Source organism: Lepisma saccharinum, chromosome 4 (assembly GCF_977018435.1).
Source record: "Lepisma saccharinum chromosome 4, izLepSacc3.1, whole genome shotgun sequence".
In the NCBI taxonomy this organism is placed as follows: Eukaryota; Metazoa; Arthropoda; class Insecta; order Zygentoma; family Lepismatidae; genus Lepisma; species Lepisma saccharinum.
The window spans coordinates 34,527,727-34,554,325 of record NC_139232.1 but is presented as its reverse complement, the minus strand read 5'-3'; the positions used below and the strand labels follow the sequence as shown (position 1 = coordinate 34,554,325).

Sequence of the window (26,599 nt, the reverse complement as noted above, 5' to 3'; positions counted from 1 at the left end):
ATAATTTTCTAACCTTTTCATGTTTAACCAAATTGAAATAATGGGTAAAGTCAAACTAAGCTTCGAACAAAGGAAATTTATCCTAAAGTGCTACTGAAAGTTTGAAAATGAAGGTGAAAATACAGTTTAGGAGAGAATTTCAAGTAAATCCACCTATGCAACTTACCATCAGGCGAGATTGAACTATTCAGAATGTCAAGAAATGTTCCGGAAGACCGTTGACATCAACAAGCTCCACAAAGCAAGAAATGTTGATGGAAACGTGTTGCCAGAGTTCAAGAAAATCTGTGCGGCAAGCGGGTCGTGAAATAGGAATTTCAAAATCAAACGTCCATTGAATTTTTAAGCACTAGTAATGGAAGAGTTACAATCCAAGAGAAGTCCCTGCTCTCAGTGCAGATGTTGTGGACCGGAAAGTGCAGTTTTGTGAGTGGATTGGACGAAGAGCTTAAAAGAATACCCTCTGAGTTCACGCTACTAGACTTTCGTACAGGGATAGATAAAAGATAAAGATTACGGTACAAAACCGGCAAAAGTTGACGAATTGAACGAGCGATATAACGAGAATATGTAAAAATTCCGAACGAAATTTTTCTTGATGTTGGAGATTACATTTCTTCGCATTTCCAGCAGTGCCTGGACCAGAACGGTCTGGAAACAGACGTTGACAAGGAACATTTATTCATGTCTGTAGATTATTTAAAATTTTAAAAATGAACTGTGAACGCTGACGTTATAATCATTCAAAGTATGTATACATGTTTTTGGCAGCCACTGAATATAAAAGTAAGAACACGGCAATGCTTATATGAACGACTAAAAATAGTGTAGAAGCATGGAACATTTTTTTCCTTCTTGTTTATACATTTATAAGTTGCCCTTCTTCCTTTGAGAATTTGCATACAATTATTTCCTGCGCCATAACCTCAGTTTACAAGGACGTTTGGAGTGTATATTTTTCTTTATGATTTTTCGGATCCTGGTGTGCGTTTTAAATTTAAAACGCGATGAATATTTTATTGTCGTTGAATGCAGTGTTAATCACTATTTTTTCTGCAGGTGGATGGGTACTTCCTTATCTGAAGTTTATGTAATGCACATTGTTGTCATTCGCATTATTGCAACGACTTTTCCCACAATGGTGCTTAAATAAATTTACGTTTCAAATGTCATGTTCTCATTGCACTGTTATCCTGTTGAAAATAACACAATTGATGTAGATTTTATCTTAGCCAGGCAATGGTATGGTGTTACTTTTAATTATAGAGTATTGCATAAAATTACCATATGTTTGTGTGCGTTGAAATGTTATGAGAAAAAGAGCGAATTTGACCTTGCGTGTCATGTGGCACTTACGTTATTAATTCTTGTGTTAAAAAAGATAATACTTACGTGAGGGGCGGAGAATTCAGTTTTTATAACGCATTTCGCATCTACAGATTCAATATATTGAAGAGTAAAGTAAGTATGAGGTACAGCCAACGGCAAAAATAATAGTTGGCTAATTGTACGTGTTCATTTTCATTCTGTTTTAACTTTTTCAGTGTTATTAGGATGATGATTTGAAATGGCAACGTCAATAAGCAGATGAAGACAGTTCTCTTCTTAAGACAACATGGAATTAAATAGAACGAAAATAGATGGACAATTCGCCTGCCGTTAGGATAGCTTAGCGGTTTATTTTACCCCATTGTTCGTGGCCTGACCCATTTCCGGTTGAGTCTGATGAACCAAATTCTGTAGCATTACTCCTGTATCTTTTCGTTGTACGTGTTGGAAGTTTCCATCATGTGTGTAATAAACGTTTTATTTTACAGGCGTAAACATAACAGAAGGTGAGGTTATATTAGAAAATAGAGCCTTCAGCGTTGCGAGCTGTGATCAAGTATCTACGGTTGAAAGGTCTGTCACCACAAGAAGTCCACAATGATATGATGCAGACATTGAAGGATAAAGCATTTTCATATTCCAAATTAAAGAAGTGTCATAGGGAATTCAGCTGCGGTCGAGAGTCGTGTGAAGCTGAACAACGTACCGGACCCAGGAAACTATCGACCGTGTGCAACAACTAATCAACACTGATAGGAGATTCACCACTAAGACACTTCCTGACATTGTTGGCATATCAAACGGTAGCATTCATATAATTTTAACTGACCATTTGGGATTAAATAGAGTTAGTTGTCGTTGGGTGCTTCTAATGTTGACAGATGCTTAAAAACACGAAAGGTGTTACTCAAAAGCTTGCGCGTCCACCTTATTCCCCAGATATGGCCCCGAGGGACTACTACTTGTTTTTTAAACTAATGGAAGAGCTGAGTGGTAAGAAATTTCACATTGATTCTGATGTCATGGACGCTGTGGAGGGGTGGTTGCAGGAGCAAGACAGAACATTTAATTCTACTAGAATTGCAGCGTTAGAAAAAACGATGGCGTAAGTGTCGTGACACTCGGAGGGGACTGTGCCGAGAGGTTATGAAAAAAATTTCCCCATACCACTACCGGAACTTGGTCAGGGCACGAACTTATTGTTTGCCCCTGTATACCGAGTTTTTTTTTTTTAGGGAGAGGGCACTCCTTGCCCCAAAATACCTCAATACCCTCTCTTAATACACACTCTCAGTTAACAATTTTTATTTTTAAAAGTATTCCGAGAAACAAAGAACAGTAACTAAAGCTTTCTTTCTCTAGTAGATGAACTGAATGAAGTCATGCTTCCAGAGAGCCAGCCTCCGTAGCGGGGTGGTTGGCGCAGCGCGCTACGGTGTCAGGGGTTTCTGGGTTCGAATCCCGACCTGTGCATGGATGTTCTTTGTGAGTGCCCCTCAAAATAAAATTAAAATAATAAGAAAACATATTTCCTAAGCTGCAAGAGGCTGAGAATAGAATCGCGCAGGAAAGCAGGATATGCATAAACGAAGCGGATATTCTCTCGGATAATTTTTTTTACACCAAGATTAGTGTTGCCCACGGGACGAGACGGGACAGGCTTTTAAAAAATCGAGAGGAGACGAGATTGATCATGTGTCCCGAGACAAACGAATATTTTCGAGACGAGACAGCATTTCACAACATTTCCACGAGACGAGACAGGCCAAATTCTCGTCTCGTGGGCAACACTAACCAAGATTTACTGTTGCACTTACATCACATGTTAATATTTTTAACTCCATAGTAACATTTTCATCAATATATATATTGCATTGGCGGATTTACCGGGAGGGCTACGGGTCGACTAAGCATCATATTACAACGAACAAAAAATGTTCGAGCAGTACTTTGCAGATAGTAAAAGAATAAACGAAGTCCAGCACAAACACATTAATTGACACTATATTATTAGACAAATGAGTCGACACCGGAAATCGAATGAGGCACCTTTTAATTACAAGGTAATAACGTTACCTTTTTAATTGATGGCACAAAGAGAAAGAATTCTAGATAAAATATTTCCAAAGTTACAGAAAGTCTACTAATGCTATCATCTTATGATCAAAGGGTCCCGGTTTGTTTTCTGGTGAAGTCACATTGCACAGTGGTTCGGATTCCAATTTGAATGCCCGGAATAGATGAGTTTATCTGACTACAAAGATGCAGAAGATCCAAATGAAAATCTTAAAAGTACGATAAAAATTATATGACAGACTGTAAACAGCTCAAATTTATATCAGCTCTCAACTGTTATTTACAAAATGACGTCAAGGGTGTAACACTAAATCAATAGAGCTTCATAACACCATTTTCGACATTTTTTAAAGATGGCGCCTTCTTCACACACTTGCACCAGTGGTTTCTTACCTCTGGAAGCCTAAAACTTATACCAAATTCTCTGGCAAATAAAAATTAAATGTCTCTATGCATGATTACTACGCCAGCAAGTTTACGAATGGAAGGGAAGTACGACAATGGCTTCAGTTCGCAGGCAGATGGGTGGAAAGACCTTTGCAGTGGATCATAAGTGACTACGCATGCATCCCAAAATCTCTTCTTCCTGAGATATACAGGCAATACAAGTCAAGGCTTGAAAATATATGTATATCAGCAATGGATCTGTGCTAAAATGCAGCAAACTTGTGCAACCCTACATACAGAAATCTACTAGATAAGAAACAAAACCAAATTAAGATTTTTCTGTGCCTCTCCCAGGAAGAAAATTCTAGATCCGCCTATGTATAGGATGTATATATATATAGAGAAAGAGGCATTCCGAATTAATTCCTTCAAACTGTACAATTCAAAATTAATTTTAGATTTTTTGGAATCCGAGCGGAAAATAGGAATGAGGATGAACTTGACTGGCTCAGCAGCATCTATGACGCGAGTCCACTTGGAGGCAAGATTACGCTACCGAACGCATGGAAAAATGATCCTCAGGGTCAAGGTTGTTCTCGCGTCTTCTGTGTGCAAGAAAGTAGTTTATGATATGAGCATGTCGTAAATGCGAAGTAAATAGGACTTGTCATCTCGTATTAACCTCACCATTAATTACGCCAGCAGGTAAATCTTGAGACTCGTTGCGACTGAAGAGAAGGCCATTTCGGGTAATTTGAAAAGGAAATTGTGGTCTATGGGAATATCTGCGTGCTCTATCTCGTAGCGTGTCTGTCTTTTCTTAAGGTTGGAGGTTATAACTAGTGTACAAGACATTAAAGAAGCAGGTCTGTATAAGATTGAGTGATTAGCGCTACTAGTTTTTGTGTCCGTTCTTTGGTCTATTTTTTCATTGACATGATCCTAAAAGAGGCAGAACAGCTACCTAATATGTACAGTAAAACGCAGACACCTTCTGTGAAGAGATGCCGGGTCTTCTTCCATATACAAGACTGGGTAAATATGAATTATAATGCGTAAATAGACCCATACCTGTAATTCCTTTATTGAAACCAAAGTAGCTAATTTTCAAAATACTCTCACTGGATGGTAATACACTTCCGACAGGACTCCGGAAGCTTGTGGATGCCGCTCAGGTAAAGTTCTTTGGTTGGAAGCATGAAACGTTTGTCCTCTCAGATGCTCCTTGAGGTGACCGAGGAGGTGATAGTCAGATGGTGAAAGATCCCGAATAAACGGAGGATGTGGGAGAAGATACGGTGCACTGTTGCACTAGGAACAAATTATAATTCATATTTGCCCATGCCTTTTTACATTGATTGGTTGATAAATTTGGTTTATTTACGTCGCTTTTCTGGCACTTTTGGTGAATACGAAGATGATTGATGATGTGGTGAAGAGACGCTCACAAGGTACATCCATGGCCAGACATTCGAATTCTGGACTCGTGGCGTCCTAGCGCGGCTTGCTAATCGCTCCGCCACGGGGCCGGGCTAACATATTGTATGTGGTGCATTTAAAATATTGAGGGGGAGGAGATGCAGATCTGCCTAAAGTGTGTGTGTAATTTGCGAGGATTGGAATACAGTATGGAGTATTTTGGAGTTAAGTCCACTTTATGCCCAGATTTGCTAATCGGGACTGGGCCTATAGTTTAAGTGGGATTCAAATCACTATGTGTCTCCACCGGGTATGGAACCCGGTACCCGTCGATTAGAAGGCGACGACATATGGCTACTACTCCGCCACAGAGGCAGGCTTAAGTATACATGTAGTAATGTTAGTTACAACTGATAGGTTACGTTATGTCAAGTAATTATTTATCTTTCTTTCTTTTCTCTGTAGCCATCTGCATACGGCTCTGAGTACTTACCAGTCTTCACATACGAAGCATATAATAATATAAATAATTATTTGTTAATTGCTGACAATGATACGTATTGCATTGTTTACCATCAGATTTGATCGCTTCTCTGTGAGAGTTTTGAGTATGGCATGACTGGGGTGCTAAAGCATTCGTGACTCCATCCAACAATCAATCAATAAAATTAAATATAACCGACGGGGAAACTTTCACACCGACGCGGAAACTGCAGTTTTAGCTTCCATTGTCACCTGAGCGACGGCATTAAGGGCGTAATTTTATCGGTTCCTCCGACGTTGCTTATTTCCCGTTTATAAATTATGACAGATACGAAACTTAGGAAACTAACAAAGCATCCCAGTTTAAGTTTTAGTGTTGCCCGGAGATCGCGGCGAGGAAGGGAGGGCATTTGTGTGTGTGTGCACTATCACGGATGGATTAGATTCTGTTTCAGGTGTCTCCCATCACGACCTCCGCTATCTCCCTCCTGTATGCCTCTCTGTGCTCTTATCTCGCGCCATAAAACCTTTGTTAACGGCCCATGGAGCGCCCCGCTCCTCACGCCCTTCATTATTAATGTCGAGTCGAGGAAACAAAGCACAGCGTGCAAGATAGACTCAGAGTTCCTGGCTGAAACGGGCTGCCGGGGGGAGGAGGGGGAGGGGGTGGAAAAAGAATTTGCCAGCTTAACGCCTCGTGGCCTGCAGAGGAACCCTCCCCCGCCCCCAAACCCCTATCGCAAACAGACATAAAAAACTTAAAATGTTCTTTCTCACGCAACTTACAAGTGGAGGGGAAAAAAAGATCAAATCTCAAAACGCATCAAACGTTAAAAAAACAAACAAACTAAGCAGGTGACAAGTACCTTGTAAAAAAAAACAGGAACTGGCGCTCCACAGCCCTTTTCTGCCCTCACCCGTGACGGCAAATACACGTAATGTTTTTTTAGACCCTCTTCCCCTTGTATCGACGAGTAATGCAAACGGAATTACAAATGTGTCTGCGTTACTTCATTGTTTTTTGGTATTATTTTTCCGTTGTTTTCCAGTTTTCCTATAAATTTGTCCGGAAGTGGCTTATATTAAATGTAAAATATGAAATGGGTGTTATGAACATGTTCGATAACTTTGGTCAGGGGGCATATTGACTCAACCAGAGGGGCCAAATTCAAAACTCACCAGTTACATATCTCAATATAACAATCAGTGGATTTCTGAAATACAAACTTCATTTGAGGTGATCAGTTCTGTATGTCCCGTAAGCTCCGCGCTTGTTAGGGAAGTTAGGAGAGGGGAGAAGGCCCTTTTTGTCTTATGAAATTAGCTTACGTCGTCGTATCGAAACGAAATTCCCGACGACTTTACCACAACGCCGCCAAGGAGGCCCCAATTAGGGAATTATTAATTGATTGATTTGCTTTATTTTACTTCGCTTTTGTGCCACATGGAGATACAAAGGTAAAGGTAAAGTGTTCCCCTGTGCTAGCACCACGCCATGAAGGCGTATAGGGGGTGTGTGGGTAACGCCCCACACTTTCTTGATCCGGTCGTGAGTGGGGGTGATGTGATCAGCACCACGCCCCTGACCGCCTTTACCCCCCAAGGTTTCCCACAGGTACCCATGTTATTCGACGCTGGGTGGGCGCCGGGGCCGCTTCCAACGTTAGAAATAATAAGATGGAGATGAGTGATGATATGATGAAATTGATGAATGGACACTCACAAACATCCATACACAGGCTGGGAGTCGAACCCGTGAACCCTGGCGCCGTAGCGCGATGTGCTACCCACTCCACCACGGGGGAATTATGAATTATGAATGATGCATAACTTTGTTGGGTCTCCCCGAGAGCGTAGTTCCAATTACAACGTCCCGTTTTCGATTATCGGTGGAGGTACATTGCAAAGCGTTTCTAATCCCACCTAGTTAGTCCTTGACCAAACTCTTGAATTACATAATGTTGAATGTCTTTTTGAAAAAAAAACAAAAAAAACAGTGCCATTGAAGGAGGATCGTTACACCGCACACACTATTACGGCTGTGGTTTCATATTTCACAAAAATTTACAAAAAATAATTAGGTTATTTTAGTACCCTTACTCATTTACCAAAATAGATATATATTTTTTTTTTTAAAAAAATGATTTAACACACGATACCTGTCTATTTGTTAACGCAGAGATCAAAACCTACATCCGGACAAAACAACAGCCAAAAGAAAAAGGTAATTTTTGCACTACCTTAGTGTGCAATTTATATTTGCTAGGTGACAATTCGCGCTTTGTATTCGTAAGCATCTGTCGCGTACGCGAGTTGCGTGCCTGTGCAATAACTATTCTGAATGTAACACAAACGATAAACAAGTCATAAAAGATGTTACAATGGCTGGAAACAAAGGCCTCGCGCTTTTGGTACATGGAAAAAACAAGAGACCGTCGGCTTATTACATTCCTCGCGGCTCTTTTTACCTCACGCCTCGGCCGTGTTTCGCAAAACAACTGTTTCATAATCCGTACGACTAGTATTAACAATTCAAATATCGTTCCACATCGCAAGTGCATTCACGGATCTGAACGAGAGGCACTTATGGATGGCCTCTTCTGCTGCTACAGCTCTTTGGCCAGAAACTGTGGTTGTACACTGTTGTGGATATGGAGTGGTCAGTAGAATTGCTCTACCAAGAAGAAAATAACCTTCTGGAGCTGGCGAATTTTCGGGTGTCACTTAGCGCACAAACCTCTGTCAACCTCGCTCTCTGACGTCAGCGCGGATTGTATTCTTTTAGGTTAGGTCTGTTAGGTTTAGTTCTCTTAGCATTAAGAGAAATAAACCTAACCCTAACCTAACAATGAATACATTGCGCGCTAACGTCTAAGTTGTTAGAGGCTTGTGCCATAAGTGAGATCTCGAATTTTCAATCCCAAGTGAGCGAAGGGAGCGTGCACGATGCAATCAGCTGCTTGCAGTGCAGTCCTGCCCAGTGACGGATTAAGGTGGGTGCTATTGATGCTGCAGCATTAGGCCCATTCCTGAAATAGACCCAGATGAAAACATACGAGAATTTTCTGAAAGATGTACAGTTTTCTTTTGCTATATTAACTTGAAAATAAATCTTAGAATAAAATTTTAGAGCCCCAATGTCGGACGCCTAGACACAGCGTTACTTATTAGTTATTATACAGCTTCAGGCCCAATTTCGTCTTAATCCGGCCCTGCCTGCCCCTGCGTTGCCAAAATGTTCAGCTTTCTTCTTCAACACATCGTTGCTATCTTCATTCAGCGCCAGATGTTTCTATCATAAAGAATAGAAAAACCGTACACAGCGAAAGCAGACAAAATGTTTTTATTTTTACAAGGAAGCAGGGGAGGGAAGTTATAAATATGGCAACGCGGGAGCCACTCGGGCGCAAGCGAAGGCGGCAACTGTGAGAGGATTAAACAAATGACTGTTCACTTTGGTTGGCGGGTCTGGCACGGTCTTTCTTTTCTTGGAATGATTAAGTATTTTTTACCACTTTTTTGCCAACGTTGTAACGAATTTTTCTGTAAAAACAAACCGTAGAGACTTGTATAAAAAAAATAGAAAAATTGTCGAAATTCCGTTTTCTGATTAATTCGAGATATTGGGAACATTTTCCATCACACAAACCTGCTGTATGGAAACAGACAAGATTATTTTTACATTGTACTTTTCACAAATCAGTTGATGAGCGAGGTTCAGCAAATGCTGACCTAAATATATATCTTAGCACCGAAAAATGCTAAAAAAAATAATACGTGCATAAGAAATGGCAAAGCAAATTTAAGCAATACAAAACAAATGAAATGACAAATGTGTGTAAAATAAAGTGGCAGATTATTAATGTTAACAATAATTAGTTTGTTGAGGTAAAACAATTCATAGTAAGTGACAGGAATTTAAACTTACTAGAAATTTTAATTAATTGCAATTATCCTACTTATCAATTAGTGAGCTGAGGTATATCAAGGCCAATACCATTTATTGTGGATCACGAAGGCGTTTCACTCCTAAGTTAAAACTTTGAAGTAACATAATTTGGGAGGTTGTTTTTTTTTTTTCTTTTTATGATAACGTTATAAACAATCGTCATGTGCAGTTCCCTTCGTTTGCCATGTTGAAAATTTTGTGTGTTTAAAGGATTCGCTCATTTTTTCGAGTTATTGCGACGAGACGAAATTTAGATTATTTTTGAAATAGGGGAAAGAGAGGGCAGGAATAGAGAGATGAGAGACAGGGAAAAGAGAGATGAAAAAGAACAAGAAGGAGAGGGAGAGAGTTAAAGAGAAAGACACGGAGAGAGGGAATAAAAGAGACGGAGAGAGAGAGAGAGAGAGAGAGAGAGAGAGGAAGAGAACTAAAGAGAGACGGAAATATGGCGAGAAAGAGAGAGGGGGGAAGCGATACAGAGAAATGGGAGAGAGAAATAGAATCGCAGGAGATACGGAGAAAGAGAAAGAAAAGAGGGGGATGGGGAGAGAAGCAAGAATCGAGAGAAAGAGACAAAGACAGTGCAAGAAGAGAGTGAGAGGCAGGTGAAGAGAGGGCGAGTGAGTCATGGGAAAATAGAGATGGCGAAATAGACAAAGAAAGATAAATAGGAAGGATAAGACATTGTTATTGAAACCACCCCCACACAAATCATTCCCAGCACGAGAGAAAACGAGAAAGCACTGTCTCGACTCGCCTTGCCAGCACGACCAACTCATAATATCGAATCATGCAGTCACAGAAAAGTGAATTGTCAGGATTCGACTCCCAACTCGTGTTTCCCAGTCTGTCCCGCAATCCAAAGGGATTTCGAAGACGAATCTGAACACCGAAAAACAAGATACTCTAGTAGGTCACCGCAAGGACACAGCACTTGCCCATAATCTTGAATGCAAGGGTTATTTTACATGCATAAGTCGGCTGGAAGTGGATGATTACTGGCGACGAGCTGTATAATTACACCAGGGCCCATCCACCCTCCTTCCCGTGCTCCCCTCTCGAATGCTAGGCTGCCTTCTCTCTCTCTCTCTGATGGTATATACGCTCTCCGAATTAACTCAGTTTCGTAAATAATGCATGGAGTCGTAAGAGAAATGCTTGCACATGCCCGGCACCCATTTTCTGCTTATAACGCTATGCGACTGCTTCATGCTATGTTTTGCACCCCTTTTCGCTAATGAATGTTTGGCCATAAATTGTCTTCTCTCAGTCAGGCGGATCCTGGAAAGGTGCTTTTCAAAGGGGAATTCGGAAACCGCTTTAGTAGCTTCTGTATACATTTTGTTGACAGGCTTTAATCCAATACAAATTTGAACTGAAATCTTCTATTCCTAAGATGACCCTATTTTGTAACAATGTCTTATCGGCATAGAATTACTGCAACAAAACACATTTTTACTATTATTATGAACTATGGCATTGTTGTATAGAAATTATTTCATATTTCAATGTCAACAATGTGCAGTATTTTTAAAACATTCGATTTTCTTCTCTGTTTACCTGGAAGTAATCCCCCCACTGAACGAGTGTTTCGTACTTGAATGTGGACAAGGGACAGAAATGCTCTTTCAGTACAAACTTTGAAAGCTATGTTGATTATTAAGATGAACTTTAATCACACGTGTTTAAACTTTTGCAAAATGTTATTTGAAAAGAAGGATGTACTGAAAAGATCCATTCATCCGCAAAATATCAATGAATGACTTCTAAGGGACTGTTTTGTTGATGTACAGTGCATATCACCATATTATGTAAGTTATTCACGCAGTACTTATTTATATAATTAACTAGCTGATTGCCCGGCGTTGCCCGGGTATTTATTTATCCCAATCTTTTATTAGACAAAAAAATAATGAATTCTAACTTTAGTGTAAAATTAACTTGGAGTTGGGAGTGTCACTATTCATCTTAGTGACCCCGAAAACTATGGATTCCACACTAATATCGGTCGTTTTACATGTCACCCCCTTCCCACCCCCACCCCTAGAAATCTCAGGTATGTCTTGGGAGTTGAACGGCATTGGGAGTGTTAGCCACCCCGTTAACTATAGATTCCACACTAATATCGGTCGTTTTCGATTATTTTTTACATGCCACCCCTTCCCACGCCCACCCCTAGGGGTGCCAAGGGTGGCTTACCCCCACAGTATTTATTTCTAGATTGCAAGTGATATATGTATCAAATTTGTTTGTAATTGCTCCAGGCGTTCGAGAGCTATGCCGGAACAAACGCACACACGCACACACATACATCCATTTTTATATTTATAGATTAGTTCTCAAACATAAGTATTTATAACGAAGCGATTTGTATATTAAAATGTGTATATTTTTTACCGTCCCGTTTTGTTCCGTTTTTACTTTAGGAAAATGTGAAAAATTTCCAGTTTAGTTGTTTTGAAAATTGGGTCACCTTACTCATTCCAATCTACCCAGGTCTTATTTAATTTAATGGATAATTTCAGTTGGTTATAACCAGCGGCTCGACTGGATAAACTTTTGACATTTATATACAGTTGAGTATTTAAATAAACAAATACAGGACTGAACAGAATGATGCAATTTGATTATTAAATGACTCCTCATTATTTTAGTTCAAGAAATATTCAAGTATGAATTGCTACCTTAGAATAATCAAATGTGTAAAATTTTGGGACGATAGCCAATTAACTGGTCACATTTGAGTAGTATGTATCCATTTTCAACAGAGGATAAAACAAGCTTTGGTATAATTCAAACGCCTGTCAAAATGTCAAGGTTTGCTATCTCTCTCACATAAATGTTTCCCCCAGTTATTCAAGTAGGCTATGTCAATTCTCAGTTTTTTGTTTATGTAGAAGTTTTTGCAGAAATACAAAAATAATATGTAGTGGACTGAACGAACGTGCGATTGAGGGCAAATGAGATAGAGAGAAAGAGAGGATGAGGTTTCGAAAAAGACACACAGATAGAGAGAGAGAGGGAGGAAAGAGAAAGACACGTGAGAAACAAAAAGAAAGAGACAGATTTTCCCGTCTCTATTTGGACAGAAAAGAGGGGAAAGTAAAAGAGATAGAAACATGATACGGGGAGAAGAGAGAGGAAGCGAAAGCAAGAGAGGTGGAAATACGGAGAGAAAGAGAAAAAGAAAATGAAAAGAAATAGGAAGAGAGAATGTGGATAAGAAAGAGAGAAACATGAAAAAACGACAAGCAAAAAATGGGAAGAGAGCGAAATATATATTTTTGTTGCCTAAATTACAAAAATAATGCGGACATAAGGACATTTTTAAACTCAAAACTTGCATCCCGAAAACGGATATGTTCTTTACGCGCTTCAGAAAAGTAGATATAGACATCATAGAGTTGTAAACTGGTAAAAAGTAGTACATTCGTCAGTCATTTTTTCTAGCGTTGCTTCACTTGAAACAATGTATTCGAAGCAATGCTAACAGGAATAAAGCAGGCCAGTTCGGTGGTCACTCGCAACAATGCGGAACGTGGCACGATTCCTTCCTTTTTCCAGCCCAGCACAAACACAGTCGGCGCAAAGAAACAGCGTCGGAGGTAAATCCATGCGGTGGAAACAAGCAAGAGCTAACATTAACATTCCCTCCGTAACTTGCAGGGCGAGTACCACAGTGATTTAGAACCGCCATAAAAGACGGTTGGTTTAATGGGGGAGAAAGAAGGAAAGAACAAAGGGGTCTTGCGTCTCGCAGGATGTGTCGAGGACAATGGTTCGCGGCGCACGTTGTAGCTGCAGTTTGTCAATGCGGTTAATGATGACCCCCAGACTTTTGACATCAGATCAGCAGAACGCTTTGGTGGAATGAAGAGACAGGAAAATAGGGGGGCAGGGGTGCCCACAGGGGGCATTCGTGACGCGCCTGCGTTATTGAATATTTTTTTTGGGGGGGGACAAAATTTTATAGTTAAGCTACCAATTCTATATATCTTCACACAAAAATGGGAGGGGTGATCGTTTCGTTTGATCGACTTATTATTGATTTTTAGTTATGGTCATTATGTACAGTTTTTCTACCTACCTTATGCGGCGATGGGGTTGAAATAACACACCACCTCTTTTGCCTCTAGAATCGGTTTGGAAGGGGGGGTGAGGAACTTACTGCGGAAGATATTATTCATCTTGAGTCCGGTATTTTAAAAGTGGTGCAAAATGACGAAATTAACAATAAGTTAATTCTGACTTTGCAATGTCAGAAGTTATTATCATTTACGTAAAGTGTTATTTCAATCAATGTCAAATATACGTACATGTGAATGTCCATATTGTAAACAATACCTAAAGTAAAAGTATATATTGTTTAAATATGTCTGTATTGTATCGTTCCGCAAATTTTGTCTGACCAAAATAATTGAAGTATATAATTCGGCATAAAGGGGGCGGGGGGATGTTCTACCTTTTGGGGGGGAGTGCGTCATAAACCTTGGGGGGAATGGGCACGCCTGGGGGAGTCTAGAATCGCGCCTTGTTGCAGAAATCTCACTTTGGTCATTCCATAAGCTTAATTTACACCTTTTTCGTTTTGTCAGTTTCGCTTTCGAAGGTTCCGGGTTCGAGTTCCGTTGTATGGATGCTTGTTCCTTAGTACATTTCACTGCTCATCATCATCCTCATTGTCATGATTAACGTAGAGGGGGGAAAAACAGGGGTGACGTTTGAAAATGGAATGCCGATGGAGAAGCATCCTGAAAACGTATTTGTTCCACTACGAAAGGGTTTGTTACCACAGTCAGGGCCGCCTCTAGGTGGGCCTGTAACCAAAACTTTTAAGACACCCGAATAAATCAGAGATTTTTGTTTCTTATCTACAGATGTCCTGCATATTCACAATATAAACATCATTATAATTAATAAATAATTATTTTATAAATGTCGTATTGCTATCAATACGCAATAAGCAAAACACGTTAAAGATTAAATCCAAGAATTATGAGGCTAATGAAAGTCTCTAAATTAGTTTTTCTCTTCATTTTATATGCACTGGCGTGACGTTCATTATATTAAAACTCGGTGAGTTCAAGATCAAACTATTACCTTACGTATCAAAGTGGTAATTTTTAATGATATCCAATGTAATTCTCTATCATAATTCTCTTTTGTTTACTTTTCATTGAATTTTGAAGCTGTTGTCAATTTACATTGTTTCATATTCAGAGGTATTCTCACTTCATAATTTCCTTCTATCAAACGAATAGTGCATGTTAACTATTATTGATTGAAATATTTGAGCGCCATTTTATGTAGTACTTTGTTTAGAATATAATTTAAGTAATTTTGTATATCTTTAAGTATGTCAGAAGAATCCATGAAGTCAGGAAAAATCATATTAGTTACTTAATTGGAAGCACCAACGTCCTATAAAAGTGTAATATGCCGAACACAAACCATTATTTTTATCTGACGTGGGGCCGCCTGAACCACGCCTAGGTTGAGTGCCCGAATTGGACCTCTCTAAGGGCGGCTCTGACCACAGTCATCACAAACACAAGAAAGCGTGTTTTATTAAACAATCGAAAGCATACAGGCGAAATACCGATCCGAAACCTACACCTCAGTTTCGCACATACTTCTACCTACCGCGTCTTTCGGGTTTCAGGTCGTCCAACTCGAACTAGGTGCTTCTGCCGCGGTCGAAAAGTAGTTCTGCTTTTGCTTTCTTTATCTCTTCGCCGTTATTCTGTTCTCATTTAATCCGTTTTGAGGACACCCCCTCGGAAGCTTTCCGAAACTGTTATGGTATACTCGATTTGGCTCACCTTCCTCTTTTAGCAAAACCATTTTCTACACGGAAAACGGTAGGTGGTACAGACAAATGTTTCATATGACAATCGTATTTTTTCCCCGCCTTTCCGAATCTGCATTCCAAACATACCCTTCCCATTTGAAAATCGCACGAACGGGTATGTGCCCCCCACTAAAACCACAAAGGGTGGCTTTCGGGCTGTTGCAAATACTTTCTACTGATTCTTTGGGCATTAGTGCATTTTTTTTGTTTCAACTTGATACGATCTCCCGTTCTCGAGGAAAAGGTAGTGTCTGGGTCGCTCTGAAACACCCTGTATAAAGTTTTATAAAATATATTTCTCTCCAGTATTATATGTTGAGCGTCTGCACTTTCCCAGCCATATTCACATTTCTTCTTGTTCGTTATTCCAATTCTGGATAAATGTTGCCTAGTACACAAATGACCCGATCTCAGTATATTAATTCGTACCACTAACATGATGAAACCATGGTTTGTGTGATTTGAATTCAGCAAATGGCCTGTATGGTTCTCCAACTGTTAGAAGGCCATTTCGACACCAATCAAACCATTCATTCAAAATTTTCTTCTTTACTCTAGGTAGATCAGTATAGTATAATGATGTGTCCGTAATATTTGGAAGGCACGTTGCTTTCTTTACACATTCATCAGCATGAGAATTGCCTGTAATATTACTATGTGCTTTAACCCAAGTAAGCTCAATGGTTTTTCCAGTTTTTTGTATTGGTGGGACTAATTGAATACAATTTATAATATACGGGGATAATATGTAAAGCCTCTTGTAAGAGGATTTAAGCGCCTGTAATGACTTTGCGAGTCGGCCAGTATTAAGAACTTTCTCAAACAAATCGCCCGCTGTTTATCCCCACTCACGTTCGTGGTGGCGGCTTTCTTCAGTTCTTCGACGTTAACGTAGTAAATGCGTGGACTATACTAACATGTACGTCACATAGGCTGACTAGGAATGTTAGCTGCTGCTAGGTGGAAAATAAGCTGAAATTAAATCATGGAAATAACCCGTTTTTTAATGTACAGTCACCGGCAATAAAAATGGGACACCTAGATCCTGAAATACCCGCTTCTCTTCATGGGTTATGTGTGTTGCCTAACTCCAGGGCGATAGCCGAACTTCTTATTGAAAAGTGGCTATTGAAGCTGGCTCATCGCCGTTACGCAAGACACACAACGCATTGCAGGGAAGCGGGTACTTCAGGATCTAGGTGTACCCATTTTTATTGCCTGCGACTGTACATTCGAGTCCCTTACTTGGTGCTGTAGTGAATAGTGGTAGAGGGAGGGTCACATACACGTTGGCCGCATGCGGTTAAATGTAATGAGAAACCCCATATGGCGAGGACATACGCAGAACCAAGCCAAGCATAGGAATGACACCACTTCACCACGCTTCAGTATCCTGTTTGTACGTAAGGTCGGAATGGCTGGGCGTGACCAATTGGGAACACTTAATTTACGTCATTAGTGTCACAGTGTGTGCTGATTGGGTCTAATGATGCTCGATTACGTAACATTTCAGCGCGAAGACACATTAAGTGTCCAGGACACATGTGATACTGACTAAGAAAGTAGTTCGGGCGTTGAAGGACGTGCAGAACGGAATCGGATTAATGTGTAGCAAAGGTTGGCAAATAAATGTTTCCCCGGTGATCGTTTTGTGCAAGAAAATGTCAGTTTCGCGCATGCACCCCAAGGTGGATGGATTGCGATACAGTTCAGCGATCTTGTGTGATTTTCTTTCTTTCTTTCGTCATCTTCATTTAATTTCAGATCAAGACTTCATACTTTTTCCCTGTCTACTTCAGTTGTCTTGGGAGTTTCTCAAGCATTTTGACCTTGCTGCTTTGTAACTCGACAACATGTATTTTAGGAGGGGCGTAAAATAAGTTCGTGCCCTAACCCACTTCCGGTTGTGTCTGATGAACAAAATTCTGTAGCATTATTCATGTATCCTTTCTTTGTGTGTGTTGCATGTGTTTGTGTTTGTTTGTGTTTCAAGCATGTATCTGATAAACTTTTATCTATTCTATGACAAAGCTATGACACGTTTCATTATTTACTTCTTTTTGGACACCACAATGCCCAAATTTCCCAATAAGCACTTCTAGAGTCTCATAATTTCTTTTTTGGGGTGGGTAAAAACACCCAAATGTCAACCTCCCGCCCACGTAGTACTCTGGACTGCATTTTGCAGACTAACGAGGCTGTTGCGTCTGGACTCGCAACCACTCTGTGGGGCTAGTGTTATGTCATCCATAAATGTTGTGATTGTCCCTTCCTCCATATCATCTTATCACAATTGATCTTCATCATTAGCCAAAAATAGCAGAAAAGCGAAGTAAAAAAAGCAAATCATTTAGTATTCATCATTTCTTTTTTTTCCTTTTTTGTTATTTTGTGTTAATTTTCTGAAATTCTAGATTTATATCATGATGTTGAGGATGAATGGATAATTGAGTTGTTTTTTTTAAGTCCACTTTATGCACAGTAATGCTAATCGGGACTGGACCTACAGTTTAAAATGGGATCCGAACCACTTGTGCCTCCACAGAGTATCGAACCCGGGACCCCTCGATTACAAGGCAATGACGCTACCACTGCGCCATGGGGGAGGCCCAAATGAATGAATAATTGAACGAAACGTCCATGCCATTCCAGAAATTCTAGCCCAGAACCTCTAACTTACTAGTCTATGTTTTTCGTAAGAGCAGCTCGTATAACTTTATAGCCTGTGTGTGTTCTACTTTCTCATGGACCAACCTCCGTGCCGGAGTGATTAGGACAGCGCACTACGACGCCAGGGGTTCCGGGTTCAAATTTCAGCCTGTCACGAGTGTTCTTTGTGCATGTCTTTTCATCAGTATCACTCATCTACGTCGTCGCGATTAGCATAACGTGGCAGAAAAGAGACGTCAAATAACCAAAATCAATCAATTAATATGTTCTCATGGTTTTGCGAATTAGGAATTAGGGATACAGTCCCATCAACAGTGCTTCTAATATGAATCTTCTAAATATTATGTTAATAATATCCACTGGCCTTTGCTCTAACGCCACTTCTTTGTACTGGTAAGGCAACTGCGACAAAACAATTGAGAGATCGAAGAATGGAAAAGAGAAGACAATGAAGGTAAGCGGCCGTAACCCATGTTAAATGTATTTTACCAGCATTCTCCTGGACTGATTTGATATTTGATATTCCCAATTTCGGCATATTTGCGCCTGCTTGGATGAGTTGTTAACACAGCGCGCTAAGGCGCCAGGGGTCCCGGTTTCGAATCCCAACCAGCCTGGGTATTGGTGTTCTTTGTGAGTGAGTGTCCGTCCATCAATTTTATCATATCTTCGTATCATCATCATTGGTCAAAAGTGTCAGAAAGCGAACTAAAGTAAACCAAACCAATCAATGAATACAAACCAATTTCGGCGTCGGAACACTTGACAGCGAGCAAGAGACTTGAGCATGTATTTCCAACAAGTACTTATCCTCATTAACAAGGATGAAAATATGACCAAAGGCGTTTGCAGAGTTAATGAGACTTCAATTCAGAGTTTTGTCTTAAAGCGTTCTCCACATCTACTTTTTTCCATTCTCCCATCATTTCCTCATTCTAAATTCTTGCATGGGTGTTTTCCTTTCACTGGGGCAATGGCAATTTGCTTTTTTTTCTTTCGTACGAGTGGTAGAGAGATATGTTCGCTATTTGCATTATCGCTGTAATGGTACTCCTTACAGTTCACTTAAGTGAAAGTTGAGTAAGTGTGTTTAAATCGTAAAAGAAAATTAAGGCATGTCCTCTTACAAAAAAAGTTTGCAACCATTTGAGAGTTCACAAGAGACAGAGGAACAAATGACAGAACAGGCTTTGACACGCAGTTTGTATATATTCATCGTTAGTGTTGGTGCATGAAGTGAACACTTAAAAGAAAATGATGCCAAAACGTTTATCTATTATAAAAATCATGTTGCATGGAATGTATACAATTTAATTTGCATAGCGGGCGATTGTTTTCTGCTTGCATGGCCATGGCATCATGGTAGATATTTAGATGTGTAATTTTGATTGGCATATATATATACCTAGTTGAAACTCAATAAAGAAGTAAATATTTTCCAGCGATAAATTATATAATCAGAACATATTACTCATTATAGACGTTATGTTAATGTAAATATCCCGCTTCCCCCAAAATGTCAGCTTTATAATCTGTGTTTCGTACAAAGTGCACCTTGTTATTGCCGAATAATGACCTCAAAGTGCAAGGATGTGGAAGTTTTCATGCACGAAATAACTGTATAAGTGTCTTATTGTGCGTAATTTATCATTCAAACTTTATCATGTTAGTAAATGAAAAGCAACTAATATGGTAGGTTCGCTACTGTCTGCAGTAGGTCTTGTAACTTATCACCAATGGACACTGGAGGATTTCACACACACACACACACACACACACACACACACACTTTCACTTGATTGATTAAGTACGAGTAATTCAGTTTTAGAGTATTTTTATTGTAGAAGAAACACACTGACAAATTTTGTCGATTTTCTCGACACAATCGAATTAACAGTTGTCACAATTTCTGGAGTTTCTATGATCCACTGTACCATATCCTTTACGTTAGACAACCCAATTAACTATCACGTTCTGCTAGGTTGCACACTTCGAAGGGGCAACATCTCGAATGATTTTATTTCTCCCATCCTCTATGGCAGTGGTTCTGAATCTTTGTTGTTTTAAGTTTAAGTTTATGTCCCGAGCCCAACAAATTTTACTCGCAAATGTCTCTAATTTTCTAGTTTATACAGTAATTAATATATGCAATAAATAAATCATGGCACGATCATAAAGATAAATGTCATAAAATGTTGTCTAGGCTTGTTGGAAAGTATAAAATTGTGTTAAAATTAGTTGCCAACTACAAACCACTGGAGCCAGACCCTGTGGCCGAGTGGTTAGCACATCGCGCTCCGACGCCAAGGGTCCCGGGTTAGAATCCCGCTCGGGCTTGGTTGTCTGTGAATGTCCATTCATAAATTTCATCATTTCATCACTCGTCCCCATCTTCGCAAATTAGCCAAGAGGCACAAAACGCGAAGTAAAGTAAACTAAATCAATCAATCAACAAACCACTGGATCTGATCAAATCGTGTAGTTTTTTTTAGCCAATGTCATTAAAACAACCTGGTAAATGATGGTTTTCATTATCATTTTGAATTTTGAACACCAAAAAATAATTTCAACTAATACTAATTAATTATTCTCTGAAAACGGATAACTATACACCGTGTCGCAAAATGATTTTCGGAGTTTCAAGTAGTTGGTATATTGCAACAGACGAAGGTGAATGTTTATATTGTAAACAAGAACGGCGGTGGAAGTTTGCTACTCTGAGCGCTTATCATTTGTTTCCCATCAGTCACAGCCGTGTAGGTGTATTACAAGGTGGCGACTCCCGTGCAGAAGTTCTTTTGTGTTATTGGATTTGCAAGGTGGTGGTTCTGCTGTTCCAGTTCAGCGATCCTTTCGACGGCGATTTGGAAGTGATCCTCCGTCCGATAACAATATTCGTCGATGGTTTAATAAGTTTGACACAACTGGATGTGTCTGCAAAGGGAAGAGTTCTGAACGTCCAAGTATGTCGAACGAAAGCGTCGAGAAGAATTTGACTACCCCATGAATATGTGCCGTGTACGAAAGGTGCTCATCTAGAACATTTATAAGGTACACTATGTAAACTTGTTGAGTTGTTGTTTACTCCCATATAAGATTTATCCTTGTACAGTGGATCTATGAGTATTACCATGGAAATTGTCCACGACTATTTTCATTAATTTTTCTCTTACGGCCTATGTGTTTTTTTTTAAGCTATAGGTTTTTATGTATGCTGGTGCAGAAGTTGTCAACAGCTTGTTTTGAGTTTTCTTTTAATTCTTGAAGCTTTTATTGGGTCAAATAAAGTGCACGTACATGGTGATGGACAATTTGCACGGTAATACTCATAGATCCCACTGTACCCAAATATAAGGTAAATTAAACGACTATGAAACCCCGACAATCACTTTGGGACACTCTGTATTATTAATTTGATTTTAATGAAGTTGTTTCGGGGGAAAAACTGCCTCAGGAGAGCCTTTGGCGGCCTGGTGTGATGTAAGAGAGTGGCACCGGGCCGCAGCCTGGCCGCTGGGAAACGCTGCTCTGTTGGACTCCAACTTGATATTTGGCTCTTCATCTGTAAAATCAATGTAAAAACATTATTTTGAAATTTCGTTGTTTTCCTTTGTATTTGGAAATATTTGACAATTTCGTCTGTTTTTGCACACCTATGTAAAACATTATTTGCGCCAGTTTTCATTATTCCGTTTCTGGACCTTCGTAACAACCGTCCGTCCGTCCGTTGTACATCTCGACCACGGCCACTAAAAAAGAATCGGAAGACGCTGGAGTGGCAGCCAGCAATTAACTTCCGTCTGGGGCGCCGTCAAACGGAATACGCCGCGCGCCGGAGCGACTCGACGCGACGCCGGAGACGGAGGGGAGGGTGGATTAGTAAGGCATCGAAGGAGGGGGAAGGAGTTCCCCCCCTCCCTCTCTTGCTCTTCTTTTGCTACGACGAAAACTTTCTGCCACGCGCCTTTCTGTTCGACTCCACCTTCTCTGCAACAGGTCCTTGCGGGATGAAACGATTTTCAATGAAGCGCGCCGCGTCTGGGTCTTCTTTTTTACTCTTTCCCTTCCCGCTGTTTTCGTTGCGTTTTCGCCAGATGAAATCGTGGGAACGCTCTTTCCTCTTCAAATACATTTTTCGCCCTTCGTTAACAAAAGGGTTAAAAAAAGCGACGGGCTCCCGTTATTGTGCTGTTTTCTGTGCTGTTCTTCGTGCCGGGCTACGTGATGTAGTGGTTAGAGTAGCGTGTTCGAACCTATCCATTCTCGTCGAGTTCTCAGCTTCGTAGTTTGAAGAACTGTTGAATGAAACACACGTGTGTGAAGTTCAGACAGAGTTTAAGGTATGAGATGCGCGCTTATCTTTCCTGTCACTTATTACAACACGCTTTATGAACGTGAATTTATTATAACTGCCTATTATAATAGTCTGTTATTTTTCAATTATATACTTATTTGTACATTTTAATAAATTTCTGTAAACTATAGTATAAAAGTTATATTGAAACAGAAAAATAAGTAATTTAACTCCATTGAATTTATTTTTCTCATTAATGTTTATATTTTAGAATATTAATGAGTAATTAATAAATTATAATTAACTAAAACTTATTACTTTATTACACTCCATTATGCTATCATTCGAATAAATTGCCTAGTACCGTATCTATCTGTGTGTGTGTGTTATATTATGTGGCTTTTCTACCTCTTGTATTAATCGCGATGATCAGGATGAATGATGATGAAATGGATGGTGGGACAACAAATTCAATGATTCCTGACCAGAGTTCGAACCTGGGACCTTTGGCTTTGTAGAGTGTTACGTTGACAACTCTGCCAGGGAGGTCAGTGTAGTCCTTGGGCTAAAGCTGTTGCTTTGTAATGAAAAGATCCTTATCTGAACATTGGACTTCAAAACTGTATGATCAGCCCGGTTTAGCCTCTCTGTGCATAAAGTGAACATTAAAAAGAAGAACTTTTTAAACAAATTCAAACTGAGCATAAAGTGAACTTGATGAACAATCATTGCAACACAAACTATGGAAAATTGATGCATTCGTCATGATTTTCCGTCACAATGCATCATTGGCTAAATGTATCTGTGTGTGGCAAAAACTGATTGGTCTTGAAGTGACATCCAATCATGCAGTATTGCCGACCTCCGTGACAGAGTGATTAGCACAGTGCGATACAACGCCAGCGGTCCCTGGTTCGAATCCCGGCCTGAGCATGGGCGAATGTCGCTTCAACATATTCGCGATTAGCCAAAAGTGACAGAAAAGCGAAGTAAAATTAACCAAATCAATATTGTCTAGTAAGGCTCAAGAAAACGGCCGCGGTGGCTCAGTCGGTAACGCGTCTGACTACCATGCTCAAGGTCCCGGGTTCGATCCCCGGCCGGTTCAAATCCGGGAACTTTTCTAACGGTGGAAGCGGCCCCGGCGCCTACCCAGCGTCGAATAACATGGGTACCTGGGGGAAACCCTGGGGGGTAAAGGCGGTCAGGGGCGTGATGCTGATCACATCACCCCCACTCACGACCGGATCAAGAAAGTGTGGGGCGTTACCCCCACACCCCCTATACGCCTTCATGGCGTGGTGCTAGGCACAGGGGAACACTTTACCTTTTTTTTTTACCTTTAAGGCTCAAGAAGGAACAGTAGAGGAAAAGGTCTAAATATGGGCCCCCCTTTTTATGTTGTCATTTTCGGAGGAAAAAAATAATATATATAAGCACCTGCCTTTAAAATGCATATCTATGATTTGATTTTAAAAGTTTGGGTGCGTCTGCACTTAGGCCACTTTGCACCCGTCACACTATACGGGGTCCAGCCCCTTACCGTTACATATAACAACGCTAGCGTTGCATTTATAAAATCCTAAAATATTCTGACTTCCGTTAAAAACTGAGGCTGTAAACGGGCACTCAGCACACATAAGGACAAAAAACAGGACAACACACACAAACTTATACTGGCCATAGTACCAGTCGCCAGAGCCTCGTTCGTCTGCAAAATACAGTCCAGGGTGTACTACGTGGAAGTGAGGTTGACTTTTGGGCGCCTACGTGGAAGGTCACCCCTTACACCCCGCATATCTATGAAATATATACTTAAGTGTAATAGCATGTTAAAGTATAGAAGGTCTCCATTTTTATATACTGCTGGACAAAAAAAACCGGACACTTGCATTTTTTGTGATAACGCATACATTCTGATTCGAAGGCTAACTAAATTATTGGAAATATATTCAACAGAAAACAAACTTTGAGGATGTTCTACATACATTAATAAGTTAAATTAGAACAAAAACGAAAGTTACAGAAAACTACCAAACTGAGAGCGTAATTCATAAGTAATTGCAATTCAGATGTCAAATATTAAAGTGTCCGGTTTTCTTTGTCCAGCAGTACAGAGGTTGTTCCGTCTACGTTTGGCCAATTTCGTTCCTCCCCCCCTGCACTCAGAATGAACTTACCCAACCTTGGTCAGGCATGTTTGTCAGTGTAGTGTGTGGGCTGTAAAAGAGTGGTTGTGTTTTCTCACTGGGCCAAAAATCCCGCCAAAACTGAGCCGCTTTTTGGGAGGAGTGCGTTGTATAACTTTCCAAGTGTTTGCATTTTCTCGCTTGGCCGAAAATGCTGCCAAAACAGTTGGTTTTGGGAAGGTTATGTTGTAGCCTTTTATGACGCAAAGTTCAGTGTGTCAATGATCAGGAAGTAGTGTAAGAGCAAGAATTGTGACGTTAGTTTGACTTTATTCAAGAATGTGATTGGCAAGTATAAGGATTGCATGGCCCCAGCGTTCGGTTCTCCAACAAAGGGGACGAGAACACGGCCGTGCACACAAGCCACCACCAGTATGCAAGTGCAAGGTGCTGTTAACAGTTTCCAAAGACATATTTAGATGATTTTCCATCTGTCTTTGGGTCGGTGGATTCTCTTGCATGCCCATTCTGCGAAGTTTCGCCTGCATACTGGTGGTTTGCTTGTGTGCACGGCCGTGTTCTCGTCCCCTTTGTTGGAGAACCGAATGCTGGGGCCATGCAATCCTTATACTTGCCGATCACATTCTTGAATAAAGTCAAACTAACGTCACAATTCTTGCTCTTACACTACTTCCTGATCATTGACACACTGAACTTTGCATCATAAAAGGCTACAACATAACCTTCCCAAAAGCAACTGTTTTGGCAGCATTTTCGGCCAAGCGAGAAAATGCAAACACTTGGAAAGTTATACAACGCACTCCTCCCAAAAAGCGGCTCAGTTTTGGCGGGATTTTTGGCCCAGTGAGAAAACACAACCACTCTTTTACAGCCCACACACTACACTGACAAACATGCCTGACCAAGGTTGGGTGAGTTCATTCTGAGTGCAGGGTGGGAGGAACGAAATTGGCCAAACGTAGGCGGAACAACCTCTGTATATATAAAAAAGCATTTATCCTGAAGCATAATCAATTTTCTGGGATTATCTCCCAACTCCCTTGCTTCAAATATGCTTAAAAATTAGAACATCGAATACGTTAATAGCATGAAGCATGTAGAATTAGAAGAACTGTAAAATGAGTGATAGTTTCCATTAACATTTGTTTTATAATTTTCGTTTTATCATGTTACTTTTGTGGGGTTGGTTTTATATTTTCTCTCGACACATCGACGTCAGAAACGTCTAAAAAATATAGAAGTTGACCATTAAAATTTTGTGTAATACTATCCTAGAACAGGAAATTCAAATGAACTTTGTTATAGAACCAGTCTTATTGCTTGCAAGTAAAGTTATTAATTTTGTATTTACTTATTGAGAATACAACAAACATCTCGTAAATTAGTATTCAACACACACATGTAGTATCTTATAGTCAGTGATACTTGATTTTAAGAAATGGACACTATAAATTATAAACCATGCTTAGATTCTCCGTGAGCATCATAGAAAAATAGTAAAGAGAAAGTCAACTTGTTCCCTGTAGGCTCATTGAGGGGAGGAGCTAGAGCTCCACACATTCTCGATCTCTACTATAGTATATAATAATATATAATCAGCATCACGCTCCAATCACTTTTACCTCAAAGAATCGTCCCCAGATACCCAAAGGACCGTTGGGATCACCCAACTTAGGATTCGAACCCCAGATCTCCCGTGTGGGAGTCACATCGCCCTAATCTATTGGGCACCGTGGCTCTCTGAGTGATAGAAATATGTTGAATGCAACTGAGATAATGCAACAAGATTCAGGAATGGTTTTTGGATATATATTAAATTATAATAAAATGTTTTGGGGGAAAAGTTCCGATTACAAAGCAGCTGCCACTAAATACAATTTACGTTTTTGAAAATGCCGACCACTCTGGGAGAGTGGTTAGGCGTCAACACGCTTCATAGTTAGGCATTAAGGGTTAAGTGTAAACATTCCTTTGTTTTTCTGTTTTCTAAT

At 40.1% G+C, this 26,599-nt stretch overlaps 1 protein-coding gene across 4 annotated transcripts in view; it reads left to right on the top strand.

Moving 5' to 3' along the window:
• The window catches only part of pdm3 (POU-domain protein pdm3), a 233,417-nt gene that overhangs the window by 37,278 nt on the left and 169,540 nt on the right, over window positions 1-26,599 (top strand). The window lies entirely within an intron of this gene.